Below are 21,888 nucleotides of genomic sequence, written 5' to 3' on the forward strand. Positions count from 1 at the left end.
CACCCCTGTTTTGTCCACGCTTCAGAAAAAAAAAAATCCTCTAGATTTTGATTTTGTAGTTTTTGGCTTTAAACACTTCCAGAAAAATCAGTTGCTTTTTTTTTTTTTCAGTCATTTAAGTTATTATCATTCTGTGGCTACATCATGCTCTTATACTCACTTGCCTAATTTGACTATATACATTTAGAAACAACAGCGGAGGAATTTCATATTAAAAGCATTAAAAACAACCACTTGAATTTACAGCAATTTTCCCCAGCTCTGGTACTGGATTTCTTTCTTTTTCCAGTGCTATACTAACGGGGTTGGTAGATGAGCACTTTGCTTTTTTTGCACAAACTCTGTACATGAATTACATCTTCCACGGATCATCACATCTTTTGGTAAAAAGACCAATGTACTGAGGGAATCCTTGGTTGTATAATCGGGAGATATAATCCAGAATAAGTGCTTGGCCCATGGAATAATGACTGAGTGAGTTCCCAACTAAAATATTGCAGTTCAGAGTAAATTATTTATATTTAATTGTTAAATTTTTTCAACATGCAAAAAAAATCCAAATTCCCAAAGAGGGTGATTGCTGTTGGTTAGATCCGCATCTCAGCAAACCCCCAAATTTTTAGGCAAACACCAACACAAACAAAAAATTTATCTAGCCCTGCAAATATTTAAGCATGCTTAGTGCCCACAGGATGCTGTAAAGTGACCAAAAAAAAAGAGAAAGAGGAAAAAAAAGTGGGAGACACCTGTTTCTGGTGTGTGTCCTGCTTGTGAGCTTGCTCCTCTCACCGTCTGGGCCAGGAGAGGTGGGAGAACCCGGGGAGAACCTGCTGGGTCCCCAGGCCGGAGGGCTGGTATGGCACAGCGTGCGGCCCACCTCTGCGCAGGGGAGACGATGGCCGGGGCTGAAAAAAGCCCCGTTCTGTCTTTTTAAGGAAGAAAGGAAGGAGGCTGTGATATTTTTAGGAGTGGGTGGCAGCTGAAAGTGTGTCTTGTGAAGTTGCTCTTTGACGAACGTATAGCATCCTTGGAGGAAAAATAGGAGTTTGCCAAGTTCAGACATGTTCTGTTCTCGTATAACTAAAGCTGCTTTGATCTAAATTTGACAAGTGATGTGTATATTATACTACTGCAACCACTTTAGTCTTTTTAGCTCAAAAAACAAATAGCCCAGGGACCAAAATCTGCTTTCAGACATTCTCCTTGTGGAACTCCCACCGCTTTCCAATTACTAAGTATGAAAGGTAGGTACGGCAGAGGAGCATGCAGCAAATGTTGTTCCCGGGTTTTCATGAGTGTTTGTGCGGTTCTGATCCCGGGACACTGACAGCTCGGCTTGGAGGCTCCGGGTTTGTGTCCCAGCCTGGATCCGGGTTCCTTTCCAGGGGAATGGTAGTGGTGCTGGTGGTTGCATGAGAAGCGAAAGCAGCCATGAAGCATTTCCTTAACCTGCACCGACACTGACTCATTTTTTACATTTTTTTTTTTTTTTTCATTCCAGAGGCATTGGTATTTCACCTCATCTGTGGAAATTAATGACACATAATGTCAATTGTAATGCCAGTTTTTAATTCAATAATGTAAGACGGATTGTGAGTGAAAGCTGCTGTGTTTTGTGACACTGAAGTGTGTCCTCTGTACATAATATTATCCTCTTTAAATATTTCCTAAACAAAAACTTACTGTACTTATATCAAAGATAGCAACTATAGATTCAATAATCCAAATTTTAAAATCCTTAAATACATATTTGTTTGCTACATTGTATCAGAGGCTATAATATCCTCTGAGGGAAGCTCTCATACTTCTATTCATAACATATTTTTTTTACAGCTTTGACTAACTTCCATCTAATTTCTAGGTTTGATTTACTTCCTGGAAGACTGTTTTAAAAATAGTACTTTGATTTTTAGATTAAATCTAATCCTAGTATTTAACAAAGGTAAAAAATAGTTTGATTACAAAAACTACTTTATTGAAATGTGATTAAAATAAATTTTCAGGCATTAAGTTCTTCAATAAAAATATTCTATTTTATTAGGAAGTGTTACAAGTGTTTATTAGGAAGAAAAATATGTTGCAAAGAGTTCATGACAACTATTTACAGAACGAAGAAACCTGTGAAAAAGTCTTTTCGACTGGTTCTGCTGAGTAGTGGCTAAGGGAAACTCGTTTGTGTCGCATATGCCATAAGCACAAATGGAACCAAATGCAAACCCCAGCCAGCACTGACGGCAGAGGACAGCTTGCCCTCGGGACTGAGCGGCAGGGACAGGCTCGTGCTGTCCCTGAAGAAGTGCCCGCTGCTCCCCGGCCACCATTTCCACTTCCCTGAGATGGCCTTACTAGAAGATGGTACCAAGTAGACATACTGTATCTCTTCTCTATGGGTTTTTCGGTCGCCTTGGACCGGAGAGGATGCAGGCAAGTGCATTGCAGGCGCCTTGTCAGGGCACTCCCTGCTAGGATGCAGCAAGCCCTTAAACCTCAGGTATCACGCGTTGCAGACCTCTGTCAGCTCCCTCTGCTCTGAGAGATATCCAGAAACCCTGTCTGGGTATCTGAACAAAATTCACGCTGTCAGTTTTCCAGCTTCAAGAAGCGCGGCTGATGGGAAGAAGGAAATCCTGCTCTCATCCTAGCTCTAGCTTGGAAAGTTGGCAAGGCCAAGCTTTCCACGTACCCCTCTCTAATCAGCCTGCTACAAACTCTTATACTGATGAGATACAAAGGATTAACATGGAGGAAGGTAAAACTCATAGCATGTCCTGACATAAGTCATCATTTGTCACAGCCCTGGAAACCAAAATCTTCACGGAGTTCTGCTAAAGCAGTTCATGCACAAACCCAGTAGCAGCACAGGGTGCAACGGGCTTGTTTCCACTTGTTTCATCTCAACCCTGGAGCTGGGGCACCTAGTGATGACCAGTCTGTTACACATCTCCAGTAAATATGTGAAATAGGAACAGCTGCCTATACCTTCCCACTGGGAAATTAAGAGAAAGCGCTAAAAATAATGGGGTTCCTTTCATGATACTAACTCATGAGGACTACTACCACATCTGGGGTTAAAATGTTATTTGTTCCACTTCAGTTTTCTTTTGGAAAAGCCAAATCATTGCCTTAGTTGCTTCTCTCTCTCTCTCTTTTCATTGTCAGGATGATTTCCCAGGAAGAGATTTTTAAAATTTACAACCAAACAAACCCCAGACTGGAAGAGAGGAAGGAGAGAAGCTACAGCCCAGTGAGTATAAGAAGCTGCACTTTTTGTGGATTTAATTTGTGTTCAGTAAGCAAGAAAGAAAAACAGTGTTTAGTTTAATATTTCAGGAAATCATACAGTAAATGCCCTGAGAAATGTAGTGTGCTGAGGCCAGGGCACACTCCAGCACAGCTTCCCACATGGAGAGCTGTTTGCCAAGCCTGGCTGATGCACAGTTTTTGTATAAAATAATTATTTAATTTGGGGGCATGACTTTTTACCAAATGATTTTTTACTATTCTAACACATAACATGGATGTTTTTACATCAGACTAATTGTTCTTTAATCCTCTAATTATGAGCATGTTTAGTATAACAAAGAACCAGTAGGAACTGGAAATCGTTTAGGTCATCTACTCCATTCGTCTGCCTGTGATGAATTATTTCTTACATGGTGTTTATTAAAGTTTTTTCCAACATATGAAAAACACTGAAAAGTCATGTTATGTGACCGGGGGGAAATAGTATAGAACCAGTAAACAGGATTACAGGAACATCTGCTGGAAACTTTTTTTCTTATGAAGTTTGACATTTATACCCTGGCAATGAGCAATATTCACATTAACTGCAGATTATTTGTACAATTGAATTCTTATTCCTTTTGACAACACTACCCAGCCTGTTTCCATGGCAGTCTGAGAGACTTCACCCCACTGTTGGAGGAAAAATTCCAGAACAGTTGGGCTGTTGGGATCTCACTAATTTCAAGGTTTAAGCAGGATACATGGTACCTGGATATTGGCTGGTTTCCTTCAAGATATATCCACATATACTCTTTGTGCCTTTGAAAGAGGTCTTTTTCTCTAAGACCGTGAAGAAAATCACTGAACAGATATAATAAAGGCCAAAAGAAATGAAGGCAAGGAGGCCACGTCGCTGCCCTGATCATACATACAGTAAAATCAGGGAACTTCTCTGCTTTCAAGACAAATCTTAGCTGGAAGGTTTCTTTCTTTATATACACAAATGTCTTTTCCTTGCATTTTCATAAACTAAAAAGCAGTTGTGATGACAGTGCTGCAAGAAGGGGCAAGAACAGGTAAATACAAATTACTCTGGGGGATTAACAGGCCTAGTGACAGTGACCCTGAACACATACAAAACAGGGTTTTAAACAAATGCTGGGCTTCTCTGGAACAGAGGGAGCCCTAGAAAATGCAAATGCTGCCTCTAAATTTCAGATGGTCTTTCCATTCCTTCATCGTAAGTATGTGTGTGCTCCCTGCTACGGGCTCCTGTGGGGTCAACATGGTGCAAGTCCACAGCCCATCTGGGGTGAATTCAGTTAATCGGTGACTACGTAAATCAGCATGCTGCCTCATTCCCAATTTTTGTTTCAACCGAGGATGCGGAGAAGGCGGCAAGTGCCGATGGAAACCTGAAAGGCTTTCTGGGGCTGTGGGTATCAGCGGGAGTGATGGAGGCTGGGGCATCTGGCCAGAGCTGGGGAAGAGTTGAAGCTGGGGAGGAAACTGCTTCAACTGGCAGAGAGTTAAATATAGAGCAAAAGCGAGCCTTTATTCATTCTGGTTTGCCCAGTTTCAGACTCTTTATACTACCACAGCAGACTCCCTCCTTCTCCCTCCAAGTTCAGGACAGGGGACTCAGAGAGAGCTCCCTGTCTAATATTCAAAGAGTAGCAGAAATCCTGTCCTCAAATTAACATCTCTGGCTTTATTTCCCAAGTGCCATCAGCTCCAGTTACTGTAAATGAAAGTTTTAGCCCACCCTGGGCAGACAGATCAACAGGCTAGGGCTCCTCCGTGCATTGTTTTATCTTTTCTCTCTTCTGCATAGATCGATAAGGGTTAATACAGGGCTGTGGCTCTCCCCATGCAGGCAGCTCAGGTAGTCCTTGCACCCGTTTAATGGAATCTCTGGCACCAGCCTGTTGGGTATATAGAATTACACCAGTCAAAATGTTTTCCTAGACATCCAATGAATAATGAAAAGAGTTTAAGAGGTACTTCAAGTGATCGCCCTCACATCCTTTGGGCTATGGGGTTATCTCTTTGAAGGGCTAAATCTATGCAAGTTTTAAGCGATTTCCTTAAAATGTACATCCTTTTGTGAGAAAGGGAGATGGATACAGAGGTAGAGAGAACAGGTGCTTTGGCACTGGTTTTACTCTTGAACATGCTGTCTGTATTGTGCCTATTCGACCCAGCTTCACTCCATCATTTGGCTCACATGGGCCCCCTTTGAAGAAAGACCCCCAGGAAGGGGGCTGGGATGGTAACAGCTATACCCTTGTCTTAGACGACAATGTTCCTGACAGAGAACAGTGGCTGCCAAATGGCCACGGCCAAGGCTGAAGACGGTACAATGACTTGGCATATACTTTTAGCTCATTCCATGCATGGAATTTGTTTAAAGGATTATTATAAATGATAAATGTCAGCTAACTTCACAAAACCTTGCAGAAAGCTGACAGCAGGCACATAGCAGGGTATGTGGCTGGGCAGCTTAGATTTCAGGCTGGCAATGTTTCTTTTCTTTCAATCCATGGTCCCTGTTGGGAGAGTATCTTGTCACGTCAGCAGTGAATATCTAATGTAGTCTTCATACCGTGCCAGTAACCCATTAGTGAAGCCTCCCGGTTATAATCCTACTGCTATCTTGCTGGCTTTGCACCTTACCCTTACAGGCACGGCACAGGCAGTGTCAAGACTTGCATTGGCTTTCTCTTTGCAATGCCCAGAAATAGTAGCTACATAATAATATATTTCTAAGTTGAGGCTTAGATAGAAATGGCAGTCACTGGGAATAAGGAGAACCAGCTTGTCTGAGTAGCCTGTTTAGACCACAACTTTTGCCTGTCTGTTTTTTGCCATAATGATGTTCTGCATGCTAGGTAACATCTCAACACTTCCATAATCCCAATTAAAAAAAAATAAAAAATTAAAAGGAAAGAAGGAAAGGTGATGCCTTTTGGGTAAACTGGCCAAAGCTCAAAACCAGTATACATGCTCAGCGGTAGTAAAGAGAGTTGAACTTGCTTAGTAAATCAAGACATGAACTACCCACATAAACTCTTTTGAATTCCTTGAAAAAAGGAGGTTAATAAGAAACCAAAATGCATCATGACTAAGAGCTGAGGTTTTTTGGTTGACAGGAAGAGTAGAGAGACAAAATTGTAGATCCAAGGTTGTTGTTATTCAGGCTTCTAAACAACTTTTTAAAATATCAGCCTTTTGTTCAGCATGCTTTATTCAAAGTTAATGAGCAAGAGACATTTCTATTTCATGATAACAGTTGCTTAATGGGTCATTTTGTTTAACTGTTGACTCATTCTTCCTATCAGGTGATGGCAAGAGCAGCCTTTCACAGCAAAACAAAATCTGCATGTGCTGTTGTTCAGCAAACACTATTGGAATCAATTGCAAATGTTTATTATGTATTTGCAAATATGTCCCTTTCCTTTTGTTCTGTTTCAGGGTCTACTTCACACTTTCATGTCAAAGACCTAGTTTCAAGGATCACTGCTAATGAAGCTTTTGGATATGTGCCATAAGCATAGGTACGTTTTGTTCAACAGAAGCCAGTCTTTATTTGCTATTCCCATACCCTAGCACAGGAAAACGAGCTTGCTTCAGTGACATAAGTTCTTCGTCTCACTGCACAAAAGACAAACTGAAGAAAAGAGCAAACTTGCACCATGGGAAAATCAAGCATCAGAAGTTATGCCAGTAACAATCAGAAGAGAAAGGCAGGATCTAAAGGTGTTGGTAACTGCTATTTTACAATTCCTTGAGAGTATATTCAATAAGACTTTAACAATTTTTTATGTATATATATGTACATATGTGTAGTAATTTAACTACAGACTGCACCATAGCTGGATGTCTACACAGACTCGTGTATGTGTATGTGTATACCTATAGGGAGAGGAAAAACTGATGGATTTTTCTAATTCAAGATAGAGTTATAGATATTAACCCATTTAAGTAAGGACAGTGCCAATGCAAGCAAACCATTTACAGTAAGGACAAAGAAACCCCAAGTGTTTGGCTTTTATACTGTAATCAATAATCTCAGAATATTACACAATTATTAATTATAGTAGTCCATGTTGTCATTTATGCTGTATCTGTTTCACACATTCGGAAACAAACTGAGAGAGTTTGAGTGAGATGATCAAATACTGGACAGAAACACTGGGCTCCTGGCTTTACTTTGCCCTTTACATATCCCTCTACTTGAAAATATGTTCATTTTTCTTCCTTTTCTTTAGGCAACTAATCATCGATGTCTCATCAACTTACCCCCCGCCAAGTAAATGATGGTAATAAAAAGCTTCATTTCTGCTGCTATTACTTTATTACTTCAGATACTGAAGCCACTGCTGTTCTTGGGGACAGAAAGCCAGGAGAGGACAAGGAACACAACAGATACCTGTGGCTAAAGCATAATGGATTTAAACAACAGGCCTTTTCACATGGACCTTAATCAGTATAAAAACTTTAAGGAGGGGAAAAACAAATTCGTGAAAGAGTGGTCCATTGCTGGCTACTAAACATGAATATCTGGTTATATAGCCTGTAGTTCAGGGATTCCCCTATTGCTTTGGAGGTACATGGAGATGGTTCCCCTTCCTTTACTTTTGTACCTCCTCCCTTCCACACACACAGAAGCAAACGCACGCTCTTTTGTTCTTTTATTCCTGTCCTCTAATGGTGTGCATGGGGAGAGAAAGCAGGACCAGATGAGCTTTCACACTGACACAATGTGGATGTTCTGTGTTATGTTACGTGGTGATGTTATAGCAGGGCAGGCTGCTCCTCCGCTCCTCGGGCTCGTTTCAGCCAGCCCTGCAAGCTGGGTATCTGATGCAAAGCCCAGTGGATTCAGTGGAATCTTTTTTCAGATCTTCAGAGCAGACTCCTAAATGCAAGCAAGCCTGGTTAATACTCCAGCAGAGAACATCTGATTATTACATGGGGCTGGTCAGGAACAGTAATCAAATTGCCTAAAGGAAAACATTTAGGATACATCATTTAAACTGCATTAGATATCTGTGCGGTCATTCCCAGGCAGAATGAATATTTCCTCAATTTGATTCAATTTTATTCAACTTAATTTACACCTTTTGTTACTTTGGATGAATATTGCTCTGTAACAGGTCTTAGGGAAACAGGCTTTGCAGGAAATGGTGTGAGCTACTGACATCATTTCTACCATCTTTTCCAGTGTTAGAAAAGATCACAATAGTAGAGAGTTTTCTGTTGAATAAGATATAAACCCGAGGTTCTCCTTTGGTTGCAATTATGTGGTAAATATAATTGTGACCTGAACATGGAAGTACAGAAGTCAGCAGTAGGCAGGAACGGTTTCTCCAACATTCAAATTTGCAATCTTTCCCTTACTACATGGAAACAAAGTTTGCCAGTGCGGTTCCTCCCTCCATGATGTGTGTCCTGCCCCATCTTCACAGGCTTTTGGATCCAATGCCCGCTGGCTAAATTCCACTAAAACCGCAGCGTAGGTGCATTTGAGTCATCTAAGTCTTGGAGAACGACTTTGCTCTCAACAACTACTTCATCTCACAGGCCCTAAAATCAAGCAGTGCCTCTGCTTTTGAGCAATTTTCTAAGCACAGACTTTGGAGTTTGCTAGTGAGAAAAGGAGGATTTTGAGAGGCAAAGGGAGTCTGATACTCTGCCCACCTCTTCTCCCCCCTCTCCAAACGTGGTTCCAATCACTGAGCCATTGTGTGAAAGCCGGTGTACTCCCTCCCCGCCGCTCACCTTGTCAGGCTCCACATCACCTGCAAATCAATCAGAGCACCTTAAAAATATCCCTCACCCCATCAGTTCAGCAATGATTTTCAGAAATAAGAAATCATAGTTTTTTCCTACTGCTACTATTTGCTGGATCTGAAGTCCCCGAAAGGGTAAGGGGTGAATAGTCTCATTGTGATTCCTCAGTGTTGGTATTTATGAAAAATGTGCACCCTGTAAATACTGGATTGTGTCATTAGCACTGAGTATGCTGGGCTTTCATAAATATTGGCATTCAGTAATTAGGTAGCTGGCTGTAAACTTGGGGAGACAGTCATTAAAATGGCCATTAAGAGGGATCAGAGCAGAAAAAAAGACTGCTGCTTATTCATTCAGGACACTGGAGCTCAGAAAAAAAGCTTAGAAATTTTCATTTGAATAGGGCAAACATTCTATATTTGATATAATCATGGTTGTACCTCTGCTCTCCTTATATCCCTTCAGCCAAACAGCATATTTTGGGTCTTCATTTCCAGATTCATCTATACAAAAGCGGGGTTGTGTTTCTGCACACCCATTCTAGAGTGCTCCAGCAGGCAGGACACATGCACAAGTACTTGCAAGGTCTCTGTGTGGATTTTAAAACCTTTGCTTGCAAATACCAGGTAGTATCGGAAGGCTTGTGTGAAACGACTGATCTATAACATGTTTTCACAGGTGAAATACCACTACTTTTAACTGAACGCTATGCCTTCTATCTCAGGAAAAATACCCCCACAAGACTGGGAACAGATATTGGACAATTTTCTAGCTTGGGCTTTCTGTTAGAAAGACTGAAACATGGTGTTATCAGGAAATCTGTCCTCTTGCATCTCGTATAAAAATGCTCTTTTACTGCCTAAAGAATTTTAGTCAGCCTGATAACACACTGTTCATTCAAATATTATTTTTTTATATAAGGAGATTGTATAAGGCAAGGTCAGACTTCATATTTTGGGTGGTCAAAATGACTGTTGTTATTTGCATAGTCGCAACTGTTTGGGGGAAGGCAAGGACTTTTTGGAGCTGGAGCAGAGCAGACTGAACAATAAAGCTTCCCAGTGTGCAGTCAGGAGCCACTGCTGCTCTGCCAACCATTAAGAGGTGAAACAACTGGAAAATTCCTGCCCTTCAGATATCAAAATCCACATATTCAAACACACACTAGCGAGCAAACAAGCGTAATGGGTGGAAGTGAAAATGATAATATATCAGTCTGCTTTTGTGTTGGTTATAACGACGGGGGTTGCCATGCTGCAGAAGACAAGTCCACAGGTTTTTCTCTCTCCAGGAATTCCAGATGGTACAGAAATTTTTCTTCAAAAAATGTTACAGTTGTCATTAATTGGTACTGACTGAGAGATACCTCCATAATGACTATGAAGACACAAGCAGCTTTGAAATTCACGGATTTCAGTCCCGCAGTAGGCAGGTAGAAAACCCTCCGAGGCACTGCCGCCCAGTGAGCGGGGTCTCTCCGCTATTGCCATTAACAGCAATTCTCCACCCATGTCTTTGATGAGAGCCAATGCCAGTAAGCATTACAAGTGGATTATTGTTTTACACTCTGCATGAAAGATGTGTCTAATAAGAAGAAATAAGATTAATCTGGCTAAAATCAGTTTAAGGGAACAATTGCAAATTGAAATGATTTGTAACAGTAAGTCTGAAAATTTATGGGATGCAGATATGCAGCTGGGGAGGTGTTGGAATTTGGGGAGCTGCTGATACGTATCTCTTGAGTTTGCGCTATTTTAGATGTAATAATTTGACTTACGCATTTTGTTTGTAGTGTACTGCACCATAGCTGGATGTCTACACAGACTCGTTTATGTGTATGTGTATACCTACAGGGAGAGGAAAAACTGATGGATTTTTCTAATTCAAGATAGAGTTATAGATATTAATAGATCATCCTCTTTGGAAGGAAATATAATCTGCTGGTATTTGGTTTTATGAGTGAGCGTGTGTATCCGTGCGGCAACAGACTGGCATAACAGAAAGCCGGCCAATTTGTTCTCAGCAGAGTGTCCGACAATTCACCTCTTGATCCTGCCCTTTTCACAGACGTTTGTCTCTCGTGGAATGATTGCAGCTAGGAAGGCTGAAAGCTGAGAAACTTCTCATCTCTGTACACAAATTATCATTTTTTCTGCCATTCAAGAAGGTTTCAGAGCTACGCAGGTGCAGCTGTGTGACGGAGACGTGGCAGCAGGACTCAGCGGAGGGGTCTGGCTCGTACCCCCCCATGGGGCTGGGTGAGCCCATGGTCTTGCATAAATCACTACTGTGGGGATCTCAGCTCGCAGCTTCAGGTCTCCAGCTGTAAAACAGAGCTGGTATCATCTCCTTAGTGCCCCTTTTCTGTCTCTTTTTTGCCAAAGCTCTCCAGGGCTGGGGCTTTCACCTTGGCATATTTAGAAGGTGATTCTTTGCCTTTGGTTGCTTTTCATCCTGTGGCCAAATCAGTAACCTCCAAGGGAGAAACAGGAGCTGGACTGGGGTGTGAGAGCCAGAGAAGCGGAGGAGAAAGCCCTCAAGCTGACCCCACCATGGGAGGATTTGTCCTTGCCACTCGGGGCTGGCGGAGGGGAGGGATTCTCCGTGGGTACCTCAAAATCTGCAGGAATTCCTCACGCCACCCCCAAGGGTGAGGTCTTGCCCTTCCTTTCCTGCGGAGAAACCGGGGAGGGATGTGCCACTGGTTGCAGAGACCTCCCCCACCAGCTCCCATTGGGCGAGGATTTAGCACTGGATCCATCCCTCGGCGTGCTCTGAGGGATTCATTGTGCTTCTGCTGCAGGAAAAAAGAATGGCAGGAGAAGCTGAGGCCAGAGACGATGAGATACAGCCTTGCTCCAGCTGTAGCAATTACCTGTGCTGTCAGAAAAACAGCAGGTCTTAAATTTTGAACAGAAGGGACTAAATGCATCCCTGGAGCAACTCCAGCAATTTCTGCAGGTTACAGGAGAAAGATTTTGGACCTCCCTCCAGTTTATGCACAGAACTAAATATTTTCCCTAACACTGAGTCAAAGGACTGAAATTATTTCTCAGATTGAGAAGTTTGGTGTTAAAGTCAGAGGAAAAAACATATCTGACTGCCAATGAAATTAGCCTTTACATTTCTAGTGCACATTAAGCAAAACAGCATCTTTCAGCTAGATGGCTTTTACTGATGGCCATTTCAAAATTTCAATTTCAAGTGCACTAGAGGGTTTCTCTATGAGTGAGAATTGCTTCTTACTGCCATTTTTCAAAGGGTTGCTGTGAGACCAAAGAATTGGCTTCCTTTAAAAATCCTGCAGCATCCTGAGCTAATTTGGTGGTGAAACATACCCTGTACCAGTTACTGCCTTCACTGGCTGGGTGACTACCATGTGGAGAGTTGTCTGAAGAAGTTATCTTAGACTGTGACCCTAAATGTTTATAGCTGGTTGTATTCAGTAAGACTAAAACTATCCGACCAGCTAAGGCATGAGGTAGTGTTGTGTTTGCAGTGCGACACATAGCTCAGTGGGGTTCTCAGAATTTCTTGCAGGGCGATAATTCTGGCTACTGTCGTTTCCAAGGGACATCGCAAGGGCTTCACTTCCTACAGCTTGGAGCAGGGTGGGACACTTGTCATCATGCTCCCCACCATGGCATGGAAGCAACGGTGGCAGATCCCATGTCTGATGCTCCAGTCCCGCTCCTGTCCCCCAGGATAATGTTCCCACGGTGATTGCCACAAAAGTGTTGCAGCTGCAAAGCGGAGGATGAAGAGGCTGAGGATGCTTGTCTGAGCAGGCGGCTGCTGAGCTGTATTTCCAGGGAGGCCACTTCTGTTTGGCTTCTTTAAGTCTTGTTTTACCCATCTGCTATGTAGCCCTCATTTGCCCAGTGTGGTGTCAGGAGTCTTCACTGATGTATATGAAGTTCTTTGATGCATGACAGCTCTACACGAAAAGTAAAATAATCAGAGGTTGTTTCTAGCTGTATCACTTTTACTTGGACATCAGCAGCTAGTCGGCATTACTGAATGTGTTCAGAAAAAAAACACTTTTATTTATTCAGTGGCCCCATGCATGGTACCTCCCCAGTTCAGAACTGGTTTCCTGGTCTCGGTTTTTTGCTAATAGTATCTAAAGATCTGCAGTTATTTGTTTTTATCACAATACTGCTTATGACCTCCTTTCCCCTCTTAAAACAATACACAAATCCCCTACTCCTCTCCCATAACTACCTTTCCCCGGAGTACAGTGATCTGTATTGTTTGCAAATTATAGTTGAAAAAAACAGAGGAAAGAACGCTATTTAAAAGTTTCCTTACCAGGGATAGAGTGTTACGAACAGTATAAAAAAAGCAGAAAGCTGATTGTTAACTGCAAAGGGATAGTAAAGCAGGTTTGCTCAGAGGATGGACACGCATGGAGCAGAGAGTGCTCGGTTACAGGCTTCTCCTCCAAAGCCCCTGGCACGGGAACAGCTCCCATCAATTCTGCATCACATCGCAGGCATGTGGAGGCTGCAGCTAAATGACTGCAAAAGCCAAACCACTCTCCTCAACCGTCAGATTGACTCGGCGGCTAGTCTGAGATATGGATGCCGAATCCAAAGCTGCTAGTTGATAGGCGTTGCCATTAACATGTTTTAATTAAACAGAGAAAAGGAGATGGGAAGGGACAGAACCAGTGACAGTAAGAGGAAACTGAGCACCAGAGAGCCTGGATTTTTTCACTCTCTTATCTGTTTGCTTCATCAGCAAGCAAGGCATCATTGCTGTTTGCCTGGCTTGCCTGTGTATTACCAGGAAATACAACAGGTTTTTATTTCTAGGTTGAATTCAAACCTTTGACTAAATATGTCTGTTACTGAACAAACCCCTTTCAGCCTTGTATTCCTTGCATAAACTTGGCTTCAATCTCTCATGTTTGATAGATTAATTTATTTTTTTAACCTCCAGTTATCCCAGATTCCCCACCGGTCCTGAGTCCTCGTGGTTCTCGGTCTGCAGAATTATATTAGCAACCACCACAGACTTACATATTGTTATGGAGATGCTCCGTGGTGGTTTTGGTTTTCTGTTGTCCCCGCTGGCCTGATTATGCATGGATTCTCCACGAATGCATATGTGCCCCAGATACAGGGGCCGACCTCGGCATCTCCCTATTAAAGCCCCCCCCAGGGAACTGCTGGTAGGCTGCAGCTCCCACGCCATGGCTGGGAGGAGCAGGTCTGGGGGAGGGGGGTGTCTGTGTGTCTGCATGTGGCTTCTTTGTTTTCAACAGATACATAATAAATGTAGTATGGGTATGTAGGCAGAATATGAAAATGTACCTTACGTGGAAAATTAGACAGAATAGAAATATACAGTGAAAGTTTCTTTTCCCCATTTACAGTGAGTCTGAAAAATCTATACCTCTATGGGTCTCAGACACTGTATATGTGTTTTGCCACAGCTTATACCAATTTGAATTTTCTGGTTTGGGATTCTTCAAAAATGAGGTCTCTTGGAATTTCTCATGTACCTCTGAAAGCACTGCTGTTACCTCCACTTCTGGTGAATACAATCTCATAAAAGTGGAATACAGCTGTGCTACATCTCTGTGGCTTTATCACAGTTAATGCTGGAAAGATGCATGCTAATTCCGACTCCTTTTCCTTAGCTGTGGACCTCATTCTCCTCTTCCATTCAGCTCTGTTTTCCATAAGAAGTTCCGACCCTGCTGTAAATCAGAGTGTTTAGGTTAGAGCACACACCCTGTAATCTCCTTCGGTGGAATTTATAAAGTACTGTGAGATTTTCTGAAGATATAGTAAATCATAAATAAAATCTCGATAGTGGTATGTTTAGATAGGGGGCTTTGGGTGTGAAGTATTGCTCTTGTTCCATAAGCATGCATTTGTATTTGGTCCAATGTTACCCACATTGGACATCACTCACTCACTTGAGTTTTGCATCTGAGCCAGCGAGGAGGGATGCCTGCAGGGAACCTCGTAAAAGCCACTTAAGTTAAAAGGGTAAGTTAAGGGATGCAGGGATTCAACTCTTACAGGACTCATGACAGGGAGAAGGCACCACACTAGGGAGGTGTGATTCATTCATGTCTTCTAAAGTTAGCTGCCTAAAAATGGCAAATCTCATCTCAGCTTGTTTGCTATGCGATCAGTGGAGAAGGCAGGCAACCTGCAGGACGACTGACTCACCAGTAAGGCTGTGAATTAGAAAGGACCTCAGGTGACTGAACCTTGGGTGTCAAATTCAAGTTAGGCAAGCACAGTTAATCAAAGGCAATCCAGCCCCAAATGACTTTGGTCCTTATAGGATTTACAAAAAGCTGCAGTGCAGACCTTACTTCAGAAGTGGCAGCGACTGCCCCATTACATTTGATGTCATAATCCCTGCCTCAGCTTTCCCGTGGGATTCCGTCCTTCACAAAGCGTCGTTTTTTCTGGGGAGCAGGAAAGAGAAGATGAGTATGAAGAGAAGGAGCTTTAAAGGCCACTGTTGTTTTAACACTTGGCTATGCTGTTCTTTTGGAGGTTTAAAAGCTTCTGGGTTATTTTAAAAGGGATGTGTGAGAGCTGCAAAAAGCGAAATGTAGAAAATAAATTTAAGAATAATATACACGTCACAGTAAGGTCCTGTGACTACATTTGGGCTCAGATATTCACTGAAGTCCATGTACTTCTACATGGTCACAGCTAAGGACAAAGCATTTTAGAAGCAGGCTAAGATACGGAAAGGATTAAATCTTTTTTTACTAGGAGAAAAATCTAGCAGATGAAAGAAGATGAGAAAAACAAGAAAGAAACATTTACACAATGGGAGAGCAGAAAGAAGATGGGGACAGACACTTCTGGAGGTACCTGAGGAAGCACGAAAGGCAATGTGCATAAGCTGCAACAAAGGAAATGTCTGTTTCCAAGGCACTAGAAAAAATTTTGTCATGGTGTTCAAACATTACAACAGCAACCCAGACAGGCTGTGAATTCTTTTCTTTCCTGGACATTCAAAACTCATCTGGACCTGTTACAAGTCACCTGGACCCTACCCTCAGTGAGGGAGTTTCACCAAATGACAGTCATAACACAAAATCCATCCACTTCTGAGCATGTAATTGGAGTTGTCCTTCCAACTATTGTTTCAATTCAGTGAGTATGAATGAATTCTTGATTATTTTTGAACATCTACCTAGACAGCCAGACTGATACGTATCTAGATAAATCAAATACAGGGATGTTCTGAAACTCTCTTTCCTAGTCTCCCTGCAAGGTACCATGGTATTTACATTTTTGTAACATAATCTCCAGAGACGAGCAGGCGACACAAGCGACAGTGCTCATATAGCTGTATCTCTTCCCATTTAGGACAAGGAGAAGTAGTACCTAGTAAATAATCTCCAAATAAAGGTCTAAGTATAAACCAACCCCCCACTAATGAAAGCATGTTTTCTTTTATTCACCTGATCTAGCAAATTTAAATGCAAAGGTCTGACAAAAAGTTCTTTGGCAGGTGGCATCTGTAGTTAGTGTCACATAGACTCGCTGCATAGACATGAGTGTCTATGGATTTGATACTTCAGGCAAAACTCCTGTTGCAATCAACAGGTATTTTGCGCTAAAAAGGACTGCAAGGCCTGTGTCACAACTTGAGAAGCAGAAAGGATGAGCATCATCTGTTCAGGCAGCACTTCTTTCAAGACCAATGACATTGCTGGTTTGGGGTTCGGTTTCCATGAACAGGTGAACTAGTCTTATGAGGAGCAGCTGAGGGAACTGGGGTTGTTTAGCCTGGAGAAAAGGAGGCTGAGGGGAGACCTTATCGCTCTCTGCAACTATCTGAAAGGAGGTTGTAGCCAGGTGGGGGTCGGTCTCTTCTCCCAAGTAACAAGTGATAGAATAAGGGGAAATGGCCTCAAATTGTGCCAGGGGAGGTTTAGATTGGATATTAGGAAAAATTTCTTCACTGAAAGGGTTATCAAGCACTGGAACAGGCTGCCCACAGAAGTGGTGGAGTCACAGTCCCTGGAGGTATTGAAAAGACATGTAGATGTGGTGCTTAGGGACATGGTTTAGTGGTGAACTTGGCAGTGTTAGGTTAATGGTTGGACACCATGATCTAAAAGGTCTTTTCCAACCTAAACGATTCCATGATTCTGTGATTCTATGAAATAGAAATTGCAGGACCTAATTTCCTTATACTCCTAAAGGAATTTCCACTGACTTGGTTAGGAACAGGAGTATCAGTTAATGCCATATCATTCGCTTCCTAAAAAGAGAGAATCAAACTCAGGTAATGTAATAAAATTAAAGGATGACTATAGAAAAGCCCTTTAAACTCATTCTTCAGGCGGCGCTCTCATCTGCTCACCACCACAGATGTGCAAAAGAGGGTTGAAATGATTAAAATGGTGGCACTGGTTGTTGGGATGACTGAGATCTCCAGGAGCACGGATTGAAGGATTTTACAGTCAAGAGCTGACAGGCAGGGAAAGATTAAATTGTCAGCAAATACACAAAGAAAAAACAGAGCACCTAGCTATAAGGCTAATAACTCAAAGGCTCAGTCCAAAACTTAATCTTGCAGCAGGGTTCATTTCTACTTGAAGTTCTCAGGATGGTATCTTGCCTAGAGCAAGGAATGGTAGGAAGCTGTAGAGTGTGTATCTACAAAAAACTCATAACAGTGATTACAAAACATTATCAATTTGGCTGCAGGTATAAGCAGGTGCTCTGACTTGACTTAGAGCAGCGAGGATCGAGTGCGTATCGTGGTGAACTGCTGGTGCAGATGCAGTGGTCCTACCAGTGCAGAGGAACGACCACGTGTCATTCTCTCCAGGATGTAAGTCTCAGAGCTAAGAAGGCAGACAGGCTTCATGTCAAAGACAATAAAAAATTGATGGGAAGTGCATCTTTACAGAGTACGGTAAGACTGATCTGTAAGTAGAAGGAAAAATTCTGAAGTGTAACTGGAAAAAGCATTTCCAAATTAAAGCACGCTGTTTCTAATGAGCATTTTATTGCTCTGGCTGAAAGCTAACATAAATTTAGTACCTGTGACAAGGCTGGACTTAAATCAATGCCCAAAACACAGGACTTTGGTCCCTGTTACACTCTGTCTGGCTGGCAGACAGGAGCACAGACAGCTCATAGGCCAAGTAATGCCCTTAACTTCCATTAGATGATCTAGAGCCATGCTATTTTTCTTCTTGTTATAACTGAGTAACATTAAGATGTGTTTTACTGTCTGGCCTGCCAAAGCTTTTGAAGCACCTTTGTGGCTCCCAGCTAGAAAAAAGCCCTATTTCATGCTTCCTAGCTCCTCTCATGATAATTAGCCTTACCTTAAAACTGCTTGAAAACACCAGACCTGGTAATTAAATAGAAGAAAGGATGGGATTCAGGTTGGATTTTGTTGTTTTTTCATGTAAATGAAACTAGTCCTTCAAAAAAAAAAAAAGGTAGTACAGCACAACAACAACTTTCTACTTTATTAAGACATTATGCAGCAGAGCTCCAAGTGATGATAAAGCCAGGCTGAGGGGTGTCCATGGTCTGGAATTCAGGTGATTATTCTGTGTTTAACTACCAGAATGAAGCCAGAAGCCCCTAGTTGACCTTTTTTCTGGAAATCCCCTGGAGGCATCAATATGGTGTAGCAGAACTCTCTGCCTAGTTTTGCTGGATCCTGTACCCGCATAAGGAGCAGGGCATGAGAAAAAGGCCTGTGGGCAATGTGCTTCTGCACCGCGGTTAGCCAGCCCCTGCAGGAGCCTTTTCTAGCCGTCATGCCATACAGAGGTGGAATTCAATTAAATTTTCCAATTTTTTTTTCTGAACAAGGCTAGATACGTGAAAGAAATCATCCGATAAATGTCTCTGGTTAGCTTTTCTGAAGGCAAAAGCTGGCCTGCAAAATATAGAGTTATTTCTCCACCAGATATTTTAAAATAGTCCATCTGCTCTCTCCTACGGTAGGACTCTGTAGCACACATTTTGTCGGGGAAGCTGGCTGGGCTTAGAGCTGGGTGCCACCTGGGCACACAGTGCCAGCCACGGGGTACCTGACAGCACACCAGTGCTCCCACTAACGGGTTCCACCTCCAGTCTGGGCGCTGAATGCTTCAGCAACATTTCCCTCACCAGAAAACACAGAGACCTCGGACCACAGCCGTCCGTGATGATGCCTGCTAATAACATGAGACCAAAATAACGCCTAGGAACTTAAGTAGGCTGAAAAAGCGGTGCTTATAGAAAAACCCTATCTTTCTGTGCACTGCTTCCCTGTGCGGTGCACGCAAGCATCTCCTAACAGCTTCTCCAGCATTGTAAGCTGTAATTTTGGCCCGCGCCGAACCCAGTAATATGTATGTAAGCTACTCACAGCCGTGCCATTTTTAATAAACCATTTATTAGCTAAACATGGGCTGATAACAAAGACATCTATACCGAGAAGGATCCCTCCTTTGAACTGGAATTTGCACAGTTCAAAATCCCATTTCTTCAATCGTGGGATTAATGTCTATGTTATCTGTGTGTGAAGACAGTTCTACTTTGTCCCCATTGTAACAAGGGCTTGTGCACCCAGGATGTACATGTTTGTATTTGTAGGAGGATTGTATTCAAGGCAAGCACAGCTTGACTTGGGGAGGGAAATGCTGCATAATATTTGTATTACCATTAAAAAGCCCCCATGCTGGGTATTAGGCATTATTTCTCTCATACTTGGCATGTTATAATAGGTTCTGAATGGTGTAATGCCCCTTTGAAATATCACTGGAAGTAAAGCCATGCAGAGAAATAGAGAGAGAAATCCATCTTGCACGCTAACCTATTCATGAGCTCAGACTGCTTCTTACGCTTCTCTTTAATTTAGGCATGGTGTTTGTATAAATTTGGAAATATGCCTATGTCTTATCTGGTTTGTAACTTAGCAACCTTTAATGTGGGTTTCTTGATGCTCCTTATAAAGCAGCTGATAAATCTAGTCAAGCACTTACAATACACTTGGTAGGGAAAGTATAAGGGGTTCGTCAAATACATAAGTAACACCCAAAGCTCCATTCATTTTGCTGACATTTACCTTTACACATAAAGACAAGCACAAACCCGTCCACTGCTCAAAGTCACATTTAATCAGACTGAGTGGCTTTACATTAGCAGACACCAATTGCTAGAGGGAAGGCTGTAATTTGCAGACTGAAGAAGTTTCATAGAGCATGATTCGTCTGAGATATGGTCATCTTTGATTTAATCACTTCACTTAGTTAATTTGCCATCTCTGTATTTGAAGAGGAGTTAACCAGAGGTAAAAATGAAAAGGAAGCAATAAAAATGGAGAAGATTATCTTGATGAGGTATATTTTTTACAATGATTTGACCCCACTGAAGGCTGCAGAGCACTGCTGGGTTCAATCCTATCCACAAGGCAAACATATTACGGAAAATAAGACCTGGGAGCTTTGAGTGACAAAGCTCTGAATGACACAGTTGTCACTGTACTTGGTATATACAAGTGCTTGGTATATTCATTACAGCATTGCACCTTCCTGAAAGGTGTTTCGGCACGCTGCTATAGGATTCCCAGTCACACACGGGAGGCGGCCCAACGAGCTTCTCTCTGTTTTCCTCCCACATTAATACAGCTACATCCTCCTGGAGTTGCATCTTGTTGCCGTGTATGCCATGGATGGCAGAGAGATGTGTCCAAAGGGCAGAGGTAGAGGCTCGGAGTCGGAGGCTGCCTCACAAGTTGGGTTTTTTTAGGCACTTCAGTACACCGCTGCATTTGATTCATTTCTTTTGTTCTGAACAGTGTGGGTATTTCTCAATCTGTTTTGGTATTCTTTTTCATCTGAAAAGCAAGCCCTGAGGTAGGGTGGGCTCCAGGAGAGCAATGTCACTCCCAGCTTAGAGAACAACAGCAAACGGATTGCTGGTTTGCAGGCTTCAGTTTTAGGGGACTGTTTCATGGGAAGTGAGAGGGGAATTTTATCAATGCCATGAAACAGGTCCTTTGACAGAAAGATAATGAAAGTTACAGACAAAGCGCAGCTGTCTAGTACCCCAAAACACACGGCTATTAGCCAGCACAAAGACTAAAAAATATACAGGGAATTGTTTTACAGTGATTTAAAAGTTTGTATTTAATATCAGTCTCTTTGGGCCTACAGGCATGTTATCACAAGTCATTATCTCTTATCTTTCGGAGTTGTATTGAGTTTTCTTGAGACAGAAAACATGGAGTTTATGCTTCCTCCAGGTGCTGCAGAAAGCAGCGAAGAGACTTGGCTTTTGCTGCAAGGTGCTTGCCGAGTCCACGTGCCAGCAAAGTAAAACAGGCTGCTGGGTCCTGGACTTTTGAAAGTGGTGCAAATCCAGCTTCTGGACTGCTGGTGCTGGTGCTGAGGAAACCTCGCCCTTCTGGATGAATTCCCATTGACTGAACTAATGTGTAGGCTCAAATATTTCATAATGAAGTCTCTAACCCTTCACGTCAATTAATCTTATTTATCAATGAAAATGTCAATGGTTCTGGGGGCTGCAAACCGCCATGTGGATCTATGACCTAGCGGTTCCCCTACCTATATGCTTCCCTTTTCTTTTGCTCCCCATTTTGGGTGGCTACGCAGTTCTGCTATAGCTCTTCACTTACATCATCGACAGGGAAGGCACCTGCAGGGCGAGCCACGGGAACAGAGCCTCCTCTGAAAGGTCGAGTGACCACCTCCAAGGAAAAGGGAGTCCCTACAGGACAGTACTGGGGGGAAGCGCTCACGCTTTGCCTGGGAAGGGAGCGGGACGGGGTGCCGAAGCGCCTGCACACTAACGTACGCAGCACGGGGAGCAAACGGGAGGACTGGGAGGTCTGTGTGCAGGT

Source organism: Harpia harpyja, chromosome 23 (assembly GCF_026419915.1).
Source record: "Harpia harpyja isolate bHarHar1 chromosome 23, bHarHar1 primary haplotype, whole genome shotgun sequence".
NCBI lineage: Eukaryota > Metazoa > Chordata > Aves > Accipitriformes > Accipitridae > Harpia > Harpia harpyja.